This window comes from Melanotaenia boesemani, chromosome 9 (assembly GCF_017639745.1).
Source record: "Melanotaenia boesemani isolate fMelBoe1 chromosome 9, fMelBoe1.pri, whole genome shotgun sequence".
Taxonomy (NCBI): domain Eukaryota; kingdom Metazoa; phylum Chordata; class Actinopteri; order Atheriniformes; family Melanotaeniidae; genus Melanotaenia; species Melanotaenia boesemani.
Window position 1 is genome coordinate 5,886,241 of NC_055690.1, and position 19,423 is coordinate 5,905,663.

The following is a 19,423-nucleotide window of genomic DNA, read 5'->3' on the forward strand; positions in this document are numbered from 1 at the left end:
TATCCATTTTTCTATAGTTATTTAACAGATGCTTTTCTCCAAAGCAACTTACGTCTGAAAGATGTCAGTAATATTTGTTGTAATTAAATAATTAAACTAACCGGTTATTGACTTTTTCTAAAGCAAAAGGTCATAAGAGGCTAAACACAAATACTAATTAAAACACAAAATCCAGAGATGCTGCTAGTCCAAAACACATAAACAAGGAGTTCAAATCACAAACTGAAAAATGCTTGCCATGACTGCTCTACAAGTGCAGCAATATACCGGTGGAGGTAAGGGTTTTGATTTTTCTTTTTTCTTTTTTTTTGCATTCACTGAGAGAATGCAGAGATATTAAGAGGGCTGTCAAATATGTAGTATGCCTATCTGGTGAGGTGCCCCAGGTATGTCTTACTTTTGAGGAGGTCCCAGAACAGACCTAGGACTTGCTGGAGGGACTCTCTCTTCTGGTCTGGGAACACCTTGGGATTAGCTTGACAAATTGGCTTGGGAGAGGGAAGTCTGGGCCATTCTGCTCACACTGCTGCCCCTATAATCCGACTTTGGTTAGGGGGCGATGGATGGCAGTGAGGAAGTGACTCAGAGAAAGTGCTGCTGTCAAGGAAAATTTTGAAACTCTCCCATTACTAATTCAACTAGAATAATCTAAAAATGTGATGGATCAGAACTGGTGGTCTCTCTTCTTAGATTTCTCAGGAACTAGACTTTCATTTTGGAATAACAACTAACTCTACAGACTTTATCCATGATTCTCTGCTGTGCTCAACTACAGGTTCAGATGAGTTTTCAAAGTCACTACTGTGTTTGGGTGGTGAGATGGTTCCATCTACAGCCATACACATTTGTGTCCTTTGCTGGTGAATAAAGAGATTGAAAAGGGGTGAATATAAAGACATAAAGACAACAGGAACTGGACCATACCACAGCTTCACCTCCTCATGGTGGGGCAATGGGGATCAACTGTGCTTATTTGATCAGTTTGTGAGGAATTTATTTGGTTTCATTGTGTATTTCTACAATGATTTCAAGAGCACAGCCCAAAAACTTTTATAGACATCCAAAGCCATACTTATGCAAATCTTCCACTAAAGCTATGTGTGCCACTCAGTGTGCATTTAGCTCTAAGAGGGCTGCTATTCTGCTGGGAGTTAAAAGCAGTTATTCTCTCTGCTCTACAGCAAACAGCCAGTCTGTTTGTTGATGACTGTGACAGGACCAGATGTGCCAGCCTTCTGTGATCGCAACAAGTGCCACCGTACAACTCACCCTAAACAGCAGGCTGGTTGGAAGTGTACATACTAATGCGATAGTGTGCAGTCACGTTTGTGCTCAATGTCATCGCATCTGTAATGGCATTCATGTGCAGGAAAATAACTACAAAATTGTATGTCAGTAGTCTGATACCAGTAAAGGTTCCATATATGGACCATTTGCTATCACACAGTGAAGAGTCGCAAGAACAGCAAATTAGCTGAAGTCCCTTTCAACCAGACACAATCTTGGCTGAGATTTAGCCTCCAGGGATGTGAGTGGATTCTGAAAATCTAAGATGTTTACACCTCTCACATAATGTTTTGGCAGAGTTGATAATCGGGATAATTAAAAGTTATTTAACATCATATTACAGTGTGGTGGTTCAATGATTTTATAAAGAAAATGGGTGAAAATTTTAATTTGGTTTGTTGAAGGAAGTACAAATCACAAACTGAACAAAAAATTAAACTAAAATTATCAGCAAAACCTTTAAAAAGTGGAAAACAGTGAGGAAAAAAGGACTGATCTTAGGTGAATAAGTATCATTAAACGTAATAAATTTAACAATGTCATGTTCTTTACTTTGTTGTGATTGCATTATAATAAGCACATGCTGTTTATCAACATGCAGTAAATTGTGTTTTCTTTAAAACATAATTTTCTGCATGTTGAAAACTCCCCACACATTTTTTAAAGTGATAGACCAGTTAGAAAATCTAGTAATCACATTGATACTTGTGAATGGAAAACAGTTTGTTTTAGGTCTCAATAAATGAAACCAATATCCCAGTGAAAAGACAAGAAAAACCTAGTGTTTTACTTCTTTTGTGCTTCTGTTTTTTATGCCCCATTTTCAGTCTCTTCCTTACTTGATCTGCCATTCTCTCTGTGCCTCTGCAGTGATAGATAGCAAGCTGGGTTTCATTACTTTTAGTCTTGCAGCAGGTCCATCTTATTTGTCACATCCATTATGCTCCTTTCTCATTGTCTTTTATGAGTAAACCTTGGATAAGGCAAAAGAAGAATGAGATCTGATGCTTGTAATTAGTTTAAGGGGGAAAACTGAATGAACTGCAAGGCAAAAAAGGAAAAATAAAAATAAAAGGAATCATTTGGATTATAAGTGATTTAATGGCTTTAGTCAAATAAGATCAGAGAAAAAAAAAAGTGGCTTTCTCTACTCTTTTGGTAGCTGACAGTTTGTACCAATTACAAAAATTGGTAGCACAAATTATGAAAGACTGGCAAGGTTTCAGTTTAATATGCTGTTAAAGCTGATCTAAATTAAACAGAAAATCTAAGCTTTTTTCTATTTTCACATCTGGCATTAGCATGCATCATGAATAATCTAATCAAAAGTAGACAGTTGTGACTACAAGTGTTAATGTCCACGATGCGTTCACTTGCTGTGTTTGAAATGTCCACTCATTCACTCTGCTGCATCACAGCTACTGATGCATAGCAGACACTGCTTGAATATTTTTTAATTGTGTACTAGATATCCACAGTAGTCAGTCACATAAGTAAACATCACGACATCTAAAGAACTGAACAATGAGACTGACTACACAATGCATTCATTGTGCTAGATGTCAATTTTCCAATTATTTTTGCCACAGTTAAGTGTTACCATGAGAACTTTCATTCATTTTGACTAAATTTGATTTAGAAAATGTTATTGTGCTGAAGCCAGACTTATACAGGCAGGTGAACTGATTCTCTCTCCTTTAACCAACAGCAGATGTTCCAGCATTTATGTATTTGGCATAATCAGTTATTAACCACAGATGTTTCAATAAATTCATCGCTGCTGGATCACTGTGTGACTGTGAAATTGAGTAATTATCACTTTATTTACTTGCTTCCAGCAAAAGAAAATGAGTCAACAAGCTCTGCTAGTGGCAAAGTTATTACTGTTTGACCTGAACTTTGTACATGAGTGCAGTCAAAGTGCAATAACACAGCACATTTAAGAATAGAGTGTTGGTTGACGCCCATTGACCCCTGCAGCATGTCTGTCCGTACGATCATCATTCCCACTTTCAAAACCAAACAGGCAGAATTGAACGTCTCCACCAATCACAAACAAAACAGAAGACAGCAGAAAAAAACACCTAAGTGAAGACCATCAGATCTGAGAAGGCAGCACTGCTCCAGCAGAGTTCTTTAACACAACAAGAGGGGCAGAGGGAGATTTATATGACATCATCCTGCCATCGCTGCATAATTAGAGAGAATTGCAACAGAGGCCAACAGATAAAAATGATAAAGGAGGGAACCCAGGACAGAGGCAGTGAAGGAGAGATTCAGAATAAAATAAAATAATCTAACACACACACATACACACACACATATATATATATATATATATATATATATATATATATATATATGATGGAACAGCATATGGGCCAACATATGGGCATCACCCCTGTGGAGGACAATGGTGTTTTAACACCCAGTTAAAAAGCTTCCACATTTGCACTTTTTTTTTTTCTTTTTCATTTGTTGTGCACAAATGTGGCTGGTCTAGTGACTTTCTGGTCTTCTCTTTGTCTGATCCTTTTCCTCTCAGTCTCCTGTTCTTCTGTGATTCATGGCGGCTGACTGAGATCAGCTGATCGGTTTTTCTGTTACAAGTACCATCACTCTTCTAGAGCTTATTTCCTCTTCAGGTCGAGAAGGAGGAAACTAGTGGTTCATGGTTCATACCAGCACATATTTAGTCCAAAGTATTGTTTTTTTTGTCAGGACCCTTCTCAAACACAGTAACTGATAGATGGAAGAAAGGATTTATTCTTCAGGTATGCAGGGGCAGGTCTAGAAAAGTTTTGAAAGTTGGGTCAGGCAGTAGCACAGGCCAGGAAAAGAGGAGCACAAATGAGTCCTTTGTGTTTTCTATCCAAATCATCAGTTTTATCAGAGTTTCATCATAAATATCAGCTGTTAAGCTGCATTTGTCAACATCTGCTGGTTTTATGACAGATATTTTCACCATGTTATAATGTGTAGATAGTTGGTGAGATGCTCTATGAATTCTGCATTTTGATCTAGAACATAGTAGAGATGATGCAGGAAAAACTTATATAATATACATTACATGCTGCATTTACTGACCCTTGTACATCTGATGTTTACCCAAAGGAAAATCAGTTAACACTGAATATTTGTTTGCATTGGCTTGCAGTAAAAACGAGCAAATTTTGGGCATAATTGCAAATGGTGAATAATCATGATTAATCAGTTTGTAAGCTGTGATTGATTAATCTGATTAAAATTTTTTATCATTTGACAGCCCTAATATTTGTGTGTGTATTTGATTCAGCCGTCTACTAAAATCCATTTGAACAAAAACTGTTGCTTTGAGATTAATTAATTACAAAGCATCTAATTAATTAGATGATCTTAAATGTTTCCAGACATTCAGCTGATGTGAAATATTGAGACATTTAATAGAAATCAATAAAAATTAGTATAACAAAAGTTATTGTAGTTAATAATTATATTTATACACAATTTAATTACATAAACAGGAAATTCTAGTTTTGTTTTACATCCTGATTTTTTTGCAACGCATTGCATTCATATTGCACAGCTCCCCACATTACAGCTGTCTATGATGGGTAGTTATTGGTGACCGGATTTATACAGCAGAAGAGCAAGACTGGGTTTTTCATTTTCTTGTGTGAGAATTATTTTCACACATACCATACACAGGTTTGAAAATCAAAAGTAATCACATGATGCAAGTCACATGGAAAATGTACAAGTCCAACTGAGCCCATAACTACAGACAATTATAATCAAAGCTTTGTCAGTGGAGGTTAATATGAGACACCCTCATAATTACTCCTCCGAGATCTTCTACAGCTGTCACGTCTCTGACAAAGGAAGCTTACATCTACCCTCGCATTGCAGTTGAGATGTTGAAAAAAATGAGCCAGACTGTCATTTAACTGGAACTATAGAGAAGCAGAGTGTACACCACGTCATTAAACAAATCCAGGAGCTGCCATACTGTCGAAAGTGGATGATTGAACATTAACTGGAACAATTTCAGTGTTTCACGGTGTGTGAATGTTATGTTGTGTATTCAGAAGCTGTAAGTTCTAGTTACAAATCAGATGAAATATTTTGCCAGTAGACACAATTATGATGGAGCCTGAATGCTCTCATCTCTAGCTTAGGAAGAAACATCTTTACATCTTCATATATAAAACAAAGTGAACGGCATACGTGTAGATTTTCCTCATTAACTGCTTGTTTCTAACTCCCCTGCTGGTTAAGATATAATTCATGATTTATGTTCAGCCCACAAGTAAAAATGTGTATTAACATATAAAAGTGGATTTCAATCAAAGTCTAAGAGTTTCAAAGCAGGCTGTTTCTTACATACGATTTCTGTGATCTTAGTCTGTGAAAGACTATTTTTAAAGTCAGAAAGTTGTGGGCCCAGGTAGGGGTCCTGACAGAAAGAAAACAAATGACTTAGTCTGTCAGACAAAGCTCGGGGGCCTTTGTAAACTTCTGCTCATGCATTTGTTGTTATACCTGGTAGAGTTGTACCCAGAATAGCGAAAGCTAAAGAATGTTGATGGTTACAAAACAATAGATAAAATTTAAAAGGTTTGATTAAATTGCCCTCACATTTTAGTAGTAAGATTATAAAGCTACTAGAGATTTTTGCCCACTGTGGATTCCTCAAAAATAGAAAAATTTGACTAGAAATAAAGCATTTCAAAGTTTCAAACATCTCCAACATCTTCAAAGACAACACATATTCTATGGAAATTAGCTTATTTTCATTACTCTGATATGAAAATTGGATGTTACTGTTCAAAGCACAGCTGAGGAGTTATATCAGGTCATGTAACGTTAACACAATATCAAAGGATCAAATGTAAAGTAATGATCAAGTAAGAAACAAGACTTTAGCATCTGCTCTCACTTTAGATAATCCAGGGTCTTTTTCCCCATCTGTGCTTACACATAGATGTGTGTTTAGTGACTGCATAAGAATTTTCAATCAAAAAGTGTGGATTTTACCATCTTGTACAGCTGTAACTGAGATTTAAAACATAATCAAGTGGTGAACAAGGAAACTGCAACTGGAAAGCATTGATGATCAGGACATGCAGCCTAAACATCCACACTCATACTTCATTTTGTTGAATTAATAACAACTCAATGAGTAATTATGGTTAGTTATAAATTATACATTTTCTGTAAATATAGTGGTGTTTCTGTATCTTTTTGTATATATATATATATATATATATATATATATATATATATATATATATATATTATTGTCATTTATACATGTGTGTCTGTTATATTTATATTTTCTTATTTATGTGTGCTAAGCCGAGATACTTTTCAAAATTTTGGTATGCTTGCAAAAAATATATAAAAGTCCAGGATGCTGGATCCACCACATCCACCTTAAAAACAGACCTGGTGAGGTCAGTCACTGTAATATGAAAGCTAATGTTAGCATCTAAGTTAACAACAACCTTTGAGCCACAGTGGTGTAAACATTAGGTTGTTACTGCTTTTGTACCATCAATAGCAGTAAAAGCTAACAAAAGCTGGCCAGTTATAATATTCAAAATTGAAAGAAATAAACATTTGAAATATGTCAGTCTGTGAGGAATGAATGTCTACATTATACAAGTTTCACTCTTTGAATGGAATTACCAAAATAAACCAACTTTTGCATGATATTCTAATTTTATGACGAGCACCTATATGCAACCTCAGGTGAGTGGGATGTGATTTTCTGCCTTGTCTCTATCTGGAGCGCCTATGCTTCAGTGAAGAGATATAATTGGACCAGTTACTAGAGGTGTGGAAGCTGACATCTGGGATGTAGATTGACTCGGGACTGGTTGACTGGCTGGCTTCAAATAGGGAATCAATGTCTTCTTTCACCTCTGCCAATAAGTCAGCTGCTCTCAGAAGATTGAGGTACCAAGGTTTAGCCTGTAACGAATCTCCAACCTTTTGGCTGTTGCCAGTTGGTCCTGTGTGGAGATAGGTCCAGCAATGTAAATATCATAAGCTTTGGAGGCCTGGTGCATTTCCTCAAAGGCATCCTCATACTTTCATAAGTTTGCTGGTTCAATGGATGGACAGTCCATTCTGTCAAGGCTGAGGCATGGAGGTGAGGACCCAAGTGTAGGCTGAGGAGGCAGGAGGCTTACCGGTGCAGAAGTCAAGGTTTATTTTACATGAAATGAAGATGAACATAGAGGCAACAGAGGAAAGACAACAGTAACATAACATGGAGAGTTACAATGGACTGGCCAGGTGAAAAGGAAACTAACGGGCACACAAAAGTACTAATGAGGAACAGGTGAAGTGAATGAACAAATCAAACCAGGTGAACTAATGAACAGGAAACAGAAAGCAAAACAAGAATACATAAGCGAAGGAAATACTAAATACAACAAGAAAACATGACAGGACTACAAAAACCTAAATCAAAACCACAGATCGTGACATTAAATGCATTTACCAATGCTCTGCAGCATGATTTTCATTTCTTTTGTTGGTCACAACTTTTTTTTCTTCTTTTAAAAAACACAGTGTATTGTATGTTTTTCTTCTGCAGTTGCTTTCTCATAAGTGTGCTCAAGATGCCTGCTTCCATGATAGATGTTGTTAATAGAAGCATCACATCTCCACTGAGATGATATCTTTCCATCACTGCCAAGTGAATCCAGAGCTGATATATAACAGTAATCACAGCAGTAAATAGGCATGAGAATAAATATCACACCCTTTCCCATCGCAGATGAGAGTAAGATGGTTCTTTGCTTCAGTGTAATTTTTTTAAGGGTTTGTGGGATTTTCTTATATATACATTCCTCATAAATAGAACTGATAAATCTAAGTGTACAACTAAACATAAAGGGGAGAGAGAGTGAGAGAGAGAGTCTTTTCAGACGTATTAGCTGCTGCTTTAACTACTAGCAATCCACCAGGCTGAGAAGGAATCTATGCAATTAGGCAGAGCACAACTATCTCCAGCTGAGGACCAGAGGAGGCTTGCTGTGGGTTAGTGCCTTTATTGTCATTAACTGTCATTTTCAAATCTTTCTGCTTTTTGGTCTTAGTCAAGAGTGATGACAAAACCTGACATAATCAGAAAACTGAGGAAATAGCTGAGGATTGGCTCAGTAAAACCAAGTCTGTAACCATTTATTATCTCTAAACATTTTTTAAAAATATTTTGCCCATGTGACACTGAAACTGACATTTCATACCCCACAGTTAAATGTGTGAAAGAGATAAAATAGACAGTTGTAACTGTGACATTTTCATGAGCAAATTTTAAGGTCATAGGTACAAAATCTGTTTTAAGAAACAGGTTCAAAACCTAAATTCAAACTTAAAATAGCTTCTTCGGAGATCGGGGTCAGATTTCTGAGATTACCAGTTCATTTTAAGGCGTTTTTGTAAAAACAAAAATAGAAAAACTTGAGTATCTGGAGGGCAGTCAGTGTGATAAAAGCTCTTAGTAAGGGAAGTTGCCATTGACTCGCTGTGTTAGAGACTAAACAACATCAGCACGACTGTTGACCGCATTCATCATTTTCCCTGAAGGCCCAATATGACACATTTACCACTGCAACATCTCTCACTCTGTTGTGGAATTACATAGTGTGACAGAGAAACATTCCTACAGTATGCCAGTTACATCAAGAGGTGATTAGATGTGTTTGCTTATACTGTATAAAAGCAGACAATAAAACTTTTCCAACCAAAGTGTAGACTGTAAATTAGACAAAAATACATTTTCTTTCAAGACAGACGAAAAATCTAAAAGAAAAAACCCCATGTAAAACTGAAACAGGTGAAAATCTCGACATCTTTACATTTCAAATTTGTTCCTATACAGTTTTATTCTTCACTTTCTCCTCCAAAAACCTAATTTTGCCTCAGTGTAACTCTTCCAGCTATGAATATCTGTTCAACACAATAGTCTGCCCAGAAACACTGATAACATTGGAAGAGGGTTAATACATGTGATAAAACAAACAATTAAAGCCAATGCCAAAACAACACCTTTTAAAGACAATAAAAATAAAACAGGATGTGATCCATTCCTGACATCCGGGTCTCTCGCGCTTAATGCTATTCAGGTGTTCGCAGTGATAGTCCATAAGCTGTGAGGACATTAATTTACCCTCGCTGAACCAGGATACCTGGTGACGAGGTCCAGCACATAAATAAACCCATAAAATAACCAGGACAAAACACTGAAACAGCCAGGACAAAACATAAGAACCACCGGGACAAAACAGCTGCATGTCCACCACAGCCGCCGCTGGCCCATACATGTGGCCGTCCATAGGGGGAGAACTGAACCTGACACGGGATCCAGCCAGAAGCCTCCAGGATCCCACCCTGTCTTCAGCTCCAGCCACCAAGCTACTCGGCGACTGCTCCATACATTGGGAACCCCCTGCTGCCATGAAGGCAACATACATGAATGGGGCGCCACTGCACACCGCAGGGTACACTCAGCCAGCACGCTCGCCCACCCCCTCCATGACGGTTCAGAGGTCCATCTGGGCCACCCAGGAAGGGAATGTGCCCAACTAGTGAGCTGCTGTCTAATATATCCCCCTTGCCCCCCACCCCCACCCCCACAGTCGGCACTGATCAGCTACACCTGAGGTGAAATTAAGGAGAAAGGCAAGACCAGGCAAGGCAAATTTATTTGTATAGCACATTTCATGTACAAGACAATTCAAGCAGCCTCTGAGGTCACCAATATGATTTAAAAAACTGAGCTACCATGAAATTATCTCAGATTATTGAGAGGCACCAAGATTCAGAGATGGTTTGACTGATATGAGATATGAAGGAAATGTTTAGGTAGGACTGTCTCTTATGAGGGGAACAACTCTATGGTTTGTTAATTGGAAGCAAATTAGGTCATGCTGGGCTCACACCACATGAATTTCATGGTCCAGTTTTACTGGAGTTACAGTGCGCTCCCGTCATCTCAGTTGTTAGGTTTAAGCTGGTAATCTGCGCTGTTTAACATCAATCTTTTCCTAGTCTTGGATCTGTGACAATATCAAACATGTTTGATATTATCACAATTCGTAGTGAGAAAACATGATCAACAACCAATAGATGAGCTCTGACAAAAGCAGAAACAGGAATCCCAACAGTCAGAACACCAGCAAAAACGTAAGAAAAAAAAAAACGAACAAGAAGCAGTTATGAAACATTGTAGGTGAGCTGTCCAGAGAGAGGAGCGGATGGTTAAGTATATGTCAGCTGTGGATCATTGATGTGTTACAGTATCATGATCTAACAAATGAGAGAAGAATAGAAAACTCATTTATCACTCCAGATTTTGATGAGTCGGTGTAACACCTGGTGGAAGGCAGACTTGATATCCATCCATCCATCCATCCATCCATCCATCCATCCATCCATCCATCCATCCATCCATCCATCCATCCATCCATCTATTCATTCATTCATCCATCCATCCATCCATCCATTTTCCGGAGTCGGGTCGCAGGGGTAGTTGCCTAAGCAGGGAAACCCAGACTTCCCTCTCCCCAGCCACATTCACCAGCTCAGGCGTTCCCAGGAGTTCCCAGGCCAGCCGAGAGATGTAGTCTATCCAGAGTGTCCTGGGTCTGCCTTGGGGCCTCTTTCCAGTGGGACGTGCCCGGAACACCTCACCTCACTAGGGAGGCGTCCAGGAGGCATCCTAACCAGATGCCCAAGCCACCTCATTTGGCTCCTCTCGATGTCGAGGAGCAGCGGCTCTACTCTAAGCCCCTCCCGGATCACCGAGCTTCTCACCCTATCTCTAAGGGAGAGCCCAGCCACCCTGCAGAGAAAACTCATTTCGGCCGCTTGTATTTGCGATCTTGTTCTGTCGGTCACTACCTACAGCTTGTGACCATAGGTGAGAGTAGGAACGTAGATTGACCAGGTAAATCTAGAGCTTTGCCTTTTGGCTCAGATCCTTATTCACCTCGACTTACTGATGCAGAGTCCGCATCACTGCAGACACTGCACAGATCTGCCTGTCGATCTCTCGCTCCATCCTTACCTCACTCGTGAACAAGACCCCGAGATACGTGAACTCCTCCACTTGGGGCAAGACCCTATTGCAGACCCAGAGAGAGCACTCCACCCTTTTCTGGCTGAGGACCATGGTCTGGGACTTGGAGGTGCTGATTCCCATCCCAGCCCCTTCACACTCAGCTGCGAATCGCTCCAGTGAGAGCTGAAGATCACGACCCAATGAAGCCAACAGAACCACATCATCCGCAAAGAGCAGAGACCGAATCCTGAGGCCACCGAACCGGATCCCTTCAACACCTCGGCTGCGCCTAGAAATTCTATCCATAAAAGTTATGAACAGAATCGGTGACAAAGGGCAGCCTTGGCAGAGTCCAACCAGCACTGCAAACGATTCTGATTTACTGTCAGCAATGCGGACCAAGCTCTGACACCAGTCGTACAGCTCGTACAAGCGGGTCTCGCACTCCATACTCCCAGAGTACCCCCCACAAGAGTCCTTGGGGGACAGGGTTGAATGCCTTCTCCAAGTCCACGAAGCACATATAGATTGGTTGGGCAAACTCCCATGCCCCCTCAAAGACCCTGAAGGTGTAGAGCTGGTCCACTGTTCCACGACCGGGACGAAGACCACACTGCTCCTCCTCAATCCGAGGTTTGACTATCCGATGGACCCTCCTCTCCAGCACTCCTGAATAGACCTTATCAGAAAAGCTGAGGAGTGTGATCCCCTTGTAGTTGGAGCACACCCTCCGGTCCCCCTTTTTGAAGAGGGGGACCACCATCTCAGTCTGCCAGTCCAGGGGAGCTGTCCCCGATGTTCACGCGATCCTGCAGAGGCGTGTCAGCCAAGACAGCCCTACAGCATCTAGAGCCCTAAGGAACTCTGGGCGGACTTTATCCACCTTGCATTCCAGACTTCTTGCGACCGAAGAGATTTTTAACCACCTCAGCAACCTCTGCCCCAGAGATGGGAGAGCCAGCACCAGCTACCCCAGACTCTGCTTCCTCACTGGAAGACGTGTTGGTGGGATTGAGACGGTCTTAGAAGTATTCCATTTACTGCCTCACAACGTCCTGATACAAGGTCAGCAGCCCCCCATCCCCACTGTACACAGTGTTGATGGAGCACGGCTTTCTCCTCCTGAGCCACTGGAGGTTGGACCAGAATCTCCTCAAAGCCGTTAGGAAGTCTTTCTCCATGGACTCTCCAAACTCCTCCCATGCCCGATTTTATGTCGTAGCAACCGCTGAAAATGGTCTCCGCTAAGCCCGCCGATACCCATCAGCTGCCTCTGGAGTCCCATGGGCCAAAAAGGCCCAATAGTTCGGGGGTTACCACCATGACATGCACCGACGACCTTATGGCCACAGCTGCGGTTGGCCGCCTCGACTATAGAGGCACAGAACACAGCCCATTCAGACTCAATGTCCCCCGCCTCACCCGGGACATGGTTGAAGCTCTGCCGGAGATTGGGAGTTGAAACTCTTTCTGACAGGGGACTCTGCCAGACGTTCCCAGCAGACCCTCACAACACACTTGGGTCTGCCAGGCCTGACCGGCATCCTTCCCCACCATCTGAGCCAACTCACCACCAGGTGGTGATCAACTGACAGCTCCGCCCCTCTTTTTACCCGAGTGTCCAGAACATGCGGCCGCAAGTCCGACAACATGACCACAAAGTTGATCATTGCACTGCGGCCTAGAGTGTTCTGGTGCCAAGTAAACATGTGGGCACTCTTATATATGAACAAGGTGTTCGTTATGGACAATCCATGATGAGCACAGAAGTCCAACAACAAAACACCACTCGGATTTAGATTAGGGGGGCCATTCCTCCCAATCACGCCCTCCAGGTCTCGCTGTCATTGCCCACGTTAGCATTGAAGTCCCCCAGCAGAACGAGGGAGTCCCCGGAAGGACTGCTCTCCAACACCCTCCACGGACTCCAAAAAGGGTGGGTACTCTGAACTGTTGTTTGGTGCATAAGCACAAACAACAGTCAGGGCCCGTCTACCCACCTGAAGGCGGAGGGAGGCTACCCTTTCATCCACCAACATACAGGCGCCAAGTTGGGGGGCAATGAGCATGCCCACACCTGCTCAGTGCCTCTCACTGGGAGCAACTTCAGAATAGAAGAGGGTCCAGCCCCTTTCAAGGACAGTGGTTCCAGAGCCCAAGATGTGCGTCAAGGTGAGTCCAACTATGCCTAGCTGGAACCGTTCAACCTCGTGTACCAGCTCAGGCTCCTTCCCCGCCAGAGAGGTGACATTCCACGTCCCTAGAGCTAGTTTTTGCAGCCGAGGATCAGACCGCCAGGGTCCCCACCTTGGGCAGCCACCCAGCTCACACTGCAAACGACCCCTATGGCCCCTCCTGCAGGTGGTGAGCCCACGGGAGGGGAGGCCCATGTCACCCTTTTGGGCTGAGCCCGACAGGGCCCCATGGGCAAAGGCCTGGCCACCAAGCGCTCACCTCCATGCCCCACCTCCAGAGGGGGCCCCCGGTGACCCACTTCCGGGCAAGGGAAACCTTGGTCCTTGCTTTCTCCTCATTATAGGGGTGATTTGGGCCGCACTTTGTCTGGTCCCTCCCCTAGACACCTGTTTGCAATGGGTGACCCTACCAGGGGCATGGGCCCCCGGCAACATAGCCGCTAGGATCGTCAGGACGCACAAACTCCTCCACCAGGATAAGGTGGCGGCTCAGGGAGGCACACTTAATAATTGTGTGTAATTCCCTCCTGGAGGGAAACTCTCCTCTTGCTTGCTTTGCTGTGGGCAGATCAGCCCTGTTCGATGTCAACTGTCCAACATATCACAAAAAATGCTAAAAGAATCTAGTTGTAGGCTTGTAAATAGTGATTCACAGTCTTTGTCAGATCTCAGTCTGAGACTAGGCTGAGACTTAAAACTCTAGAAAACTACTAGCTCACACCAGCTCGCTTCTAAAGACAAATGTTTTAAGAGTCTTTTGAAAATCTTTTAAAAGTCTTCTGGTGTAAGCCCAGCATAAGTCAAGTTTAAAGACATTTCCATTTTTCAAGCTTTTAATAGAGTCAATAAATCATGTAATTTTATTGCATTGTGCATCTCAAATCTTTGCCAACTGAAACATAAATCGGTAGGTCTGTAGGATTGAAATACTCACATAAATAACAGTATTGCATCAATGACTTTCTTTAAAGAAAAGAATTCACTATAGTTACATGTGAGGCCTGATTTAAAAAAAAAAAAAAAAAACATAAATAAAAAAAAATAAAGATGTTCAGGTAATCTACTGTAGTGCACACTTCTACCACTGAGAGTTTCAATTAGCACAACTTATTTATGTGACGTGTGTGACAACAGCTGATGCAGAAAAGCTTTTGCATGTGTAGCCAGGTTTACAGAACACACGTGACTCCAAATAAACTGTCTTTGTGGGATCTTGGTTTCCCTTTTTGTTTTTTATTTCGTGAGTCTTTTACTCATAGCCATAAAAGAAGAACAAACAAAAATGATATCTCCGTTGTGCGGACACAAACAAAAAAACAGAATTGAGCCAATCCAATAAGATACAACACAACAGTGCATGACACAGCAGTGGCACCTAAATGGATAAATAAAAACAAACCATTACCACCACACTGCCTTTTCCCTATACCTATACAAGTACAACACTTATGGCACATAAAGAACATGTTACACCATTTAACGTTGTACAAAAATATCTCATACACATAAAAGAAAAGTGAAATGGTCTTACCTAGCACATGTATTAACCTGCAACCCACATGTGCTGGTCTCATTCCATCATTCGCACTCCTAACACCATAATAACACACAATATGAACAAAATCCATCATATTAGATAATATTATATCATTTCCTAAATAACAGAGGATTAATATAAATTGTTCCTCACCGCTGACATGCGCAAATCTCCTTCCTACCGAGTGCTTCCTGCTCACTTCCTGTCAAAATCTTTCCCATGAGCACTTTTCAACACGGGATACTTGATGCTCAAATAAAACAGTCCCCCTGCTGTCTGAACTTGGCATAACGGTTTTTAAACCTGCTCTACCAATAATATTGAACAAAGTGGATTTTTTTTGGAGATTATGTCCATACCACCTTTCCATTCTTCCTCCACCTGGTTACATATGCTTGTCATTTAACCACTGACATAATATGCATTTTCCTTTGTGAAAGATTAATGGCTAAAACCAGAATATATAGCAGACAGAGAGAACAAAGACTTTGTTCTCCTCTACATTCGTCATGTAGAAAGGCAGCAATCCAATGACACAGTTAAGTGATAATTACAAACTCCTGGCTGAATTCAGGCTGCAGCAGATGTGAAGTTAGACATAAATCTCTGTTACATCACATCCTTCTCCAAGAGTTTATTTTTTTTCAGCAGACAAACAATGCCAGCTCAAAAGCGAGAAGAACAAAAAACTCTGTCAATTAACAACTGAAAAAGTTCATCTGAATAACACAATTACTTTAACTTCCTTCATTTTTCTTCATCCATTATTACATGTTTTGTACAGGTCACACAAGACAAAACTGAACTTTGCAGAAGTTTAATTAAAGACTAAATAAATAAAAAATCCCATATGGATTTCACTGCCATGTTGAGCAAAGTGCTAAAGAGTGCAACTTTTGTGTTCAGGTAAGGATGGAAATTCAGTGTGTCTTTTACTAAATGACAAAACAAGAAATAAATATAAAAATAAATATTACACATATAAATAAATAAATGCACAAATAAATGTATAAATGCATAAATAAATAAATAAATATAAAATAAATAAATATACATATAAATAAATAAATGCACAAAATAATAAATAAATAAAAATAAATATAAAATAAATAATAACAATAAAAAAAATGTGTAAATGCATATATAAATAAATATAAATACAAATAAATACATAAATACATAAATATTTTATTCCTTTTTGTGTATTTATACATTTATGTATTTATTCATTTATTTATTTCTACATTTTTTTATTTCTACATTTATCTATTTCTACATTCATTTATTTCTTTTATTTATTATTGCTACATTTATTTATGTATTTCTGCATTTCTACATTTATTTATTTCTTCATTTCTGTCTCCGTATGTTAATTAGGTGGGCGGTTCTAACATTTCTCTGCAGCGCGATAGGTTGGAGAGGTGCGTATGCTCCCATCTACTGCTACTGCCTAGATTCGAGTGTATGAGTTGTTGTTTTGGTTGGTCAATTTGCTAGGCCTACGAATGGAAAGTTCTTTTGCAGCCGTCGCCAATGACTTAAGGTCATTGCGAATGATATCGAACAAAATGAAGCAAACGACTACCTCCAGTTTCGTTTGGCACGGATCATGGAGGATTTAGTTCAGCTCCAAGCTGAGATGGATGTGGAGGTTGACTCGGCTGCATTGGACAGTCTGGAGGAAGTTCCATGTACGTTCAGGCAAATTTTTCGTTTTAAACCAAAATCGGAAAAACGGAAGTATCGTCGTTTTTCTGTTTTTTCATTTACAATCAAAATTGGAAAAAAACGGATAAACAGAACCAATTTTCCTCTCCTATTACCAGAATTCAAAGACGACAAACAACAACAACCTAATTTAAAATCCACCCTGTTTTTGGATTTTGGTAATTCCTTTTTTTTATTTTTCCTTCTGAATTGAAAGATGATGACATGTTAACAGGCGGCCTGGAAGTTAGAATATTTCTTTCAAATTAAAAGCCTAGATTAACACGTAGCATTGTGCAAGCACATACGTTAACTCATACAAAACAATATTAATATGTTCGTTCGGGCAGACAGCGACCCCGAGATAATAATAATAATAACAGATAGAAATTAAAGCCTAGTGGGTAACAAGTAACCAGGATTATAATGATTGTTAACAGTGATCACAGTGCTGTGAACTATTCATAGCTATTATTCCTTGATGGCTAAGTTACGTTGAACGTCTGCAATTTATCTGTGCCAAGCCGTCATATAACATGGTGAACAACTTAATCTGCCAAAGCGGAAAATCAGCATTTTCATTCAGATTTTTTCAGTGGGTAGGTCATTTTGTGTAGTTTTCTCAATAGTAAATGTAAATGGAGTCTAGAAAAGTTGTTTCATCAGTACAGCGCAGGAAAACTTCTAATATTCTATTTCTTTACACAGCTGCTGTTACTGAATCACCACAAGGTGGCAGAGGAAGGAAATGGACTGGATTTTTGGCAGGCTACACATACTGAAGACTTTATTCCATGTGGGAATGCCAAAGATTGAACAATATACCATCCAGTCCGATGTACAAAGAAGGCTGTTGCCACAGTTTCCACAACAGTGCCTGATATGGAGCCTGAGTGAAATTAGGGTGTAATCAAGACCTGTTTCTATGTTTATGTCACCATAGAATAAGCGTGGAGCTGTCACCCAAAAAAAAAAAAAAATAAAAATCGGACCATATCACGTTATAACGTGATAAGTTTATTATAAGAACATAGCCTGTACTGTATGCAGATGTTGTTACGGCCTATATTGGAGCAAAATACATTTTATGGAAAATATACTCATCAAGCAGAAACATTTCAGTTCTTTTTGACAACGATTAATTGTTCTACTCTGGTTTATTGTTGTAAATGTGGGACAGTTATGAGAAACACGTAGGTCACCTGCCTGCGCACAGTGAGACGGTGCGTGCCTGTGTGTCTGAATTGACACAGAGCAGGCATCCCCAACTGGGGGGGCTGCAGGTTTTCAGTATGTCCATACTGCAGCACACCTGACTCAAATAATGGGTCGTTAAGAGGCTGGTGCAGAACTGGTTTATTATTGTACACAAGACCGTTATAAGCAACACGGTGCGTCACCTGCCTGCACGCAGTGAGACGGTGCGTGCGTGTGTCTGAGTTGCAGTAGAGTTTAGTTAATAACTTGTTGTCTCCTGACAATAAAAAATGAAAACTAGAAAATTTCAAAGAAATTTTGATGGGTGCCAATGCGCCGGTCGCCCCGCCGCCCCCTGGTGTGCCGGCCGCGCGGCCGCCGCGAGGGAGCCAGCCGGCGCGAGGGAGACGGCGCGAGACGGAGGCAAACCCGCCGGTGAATGCGATGCCGTTAAATATTCCCGTACGGCCACTAGGTGGCGCCGCAGTCGCCGCGCGTGCACGAGCGTGCTCGGATCGGGTGTCAGATGAAAACTGCCAAACATCAGCGTGATCGGAAAATCTGCAGAAATCAGGCGGCCACTAGGTGGCGCTGTAGTCATTGTTCATGTGCAGAAATGTTTAGATAGGGACTTTCAATAAAACTGGCAAGTTTCAAGTTCTTGGTCAACCCAGTCCAGAGTTAGAGTCACTTCCTGTTTTGTGGGGGGGGGATATCTAGATGTGTACAGGATGAAAAGTGACAGAGAAAATTAAAAGTTTAATCTTTGCATGATTGCAAAATCTGCAGATTGACAGGTATGAAAGGGCTAAACAGTAGCTCTTTGCAATGACAGCAGCTGAGAGTGCTGCCATGGCAACCATGCCCCCACCCTTTCCCCCATAGCAGCAGACAGGCAGGCTCAGGTTACACATACACACACATGGCACTGTGAAGTCACTGTGTGCAAGCCTCCGAACTTCTTGCTGCTGAAAGCAAACCGTAATACATATGAAAATAATTCTTTCACCGTTAGGTGCAGAAGGCTTTGAGGGACACGAGGATATAAGTCTTGTCACTGTACTGCAAACAGAACTGAAATGGCAGCAGTTTTAAAACATGGTTCCATCAATGGGGATTCTGAGTGGGGAGAAAAGACTTTGTGTCTTTCTGAGCCTCATAGCTCCAAATCTGTACGTCCTAGCCCAAAATGAGCTCCTGATAAATTGAAGCCAACAAAAAAACCTACGTTTTGATGTAAAAAATTGTGTCTGTAGAGCAAAAACTCTGGCCGTGAGAGAACTTTGTTTAAGCATGTCTTTTGAAGCAAAAGCTAGAGGGAGGCAGAGGGAGAGGATTTTGGCACTTTTTGCTAAAACTTCAACAGTGATTGTGAACAAACTATAAGAGACATGAAAATGCCCTTCGGGCCAGTGATAGGTTTATCTTTCGTGACCCGTTTAA

At 40.9% G+C, this 19,423-nt stretch overlaps 1 long non-coding RNA gene across 1 annotated transcript; it reads left to right on the plus strand.

The window, feature by feature from the left end:
* The first annotated feature begins 16,634 nt into the window (after positions 1-16,634).
* On the plus strand, positions 16,635-17,738 carry LOC121646133. Its single transcript, XR_006011569.1, has 2 exons — positions 16,635-16,767; positions 17,492-17,738. It is a non-coding gene; the product is annotated as an uncharacterized LOC121646133 (long non-coding RNA).
* The last annotated feature ends 1,685 nt before the right edge of the window (positions 17,739-19,423 follow it).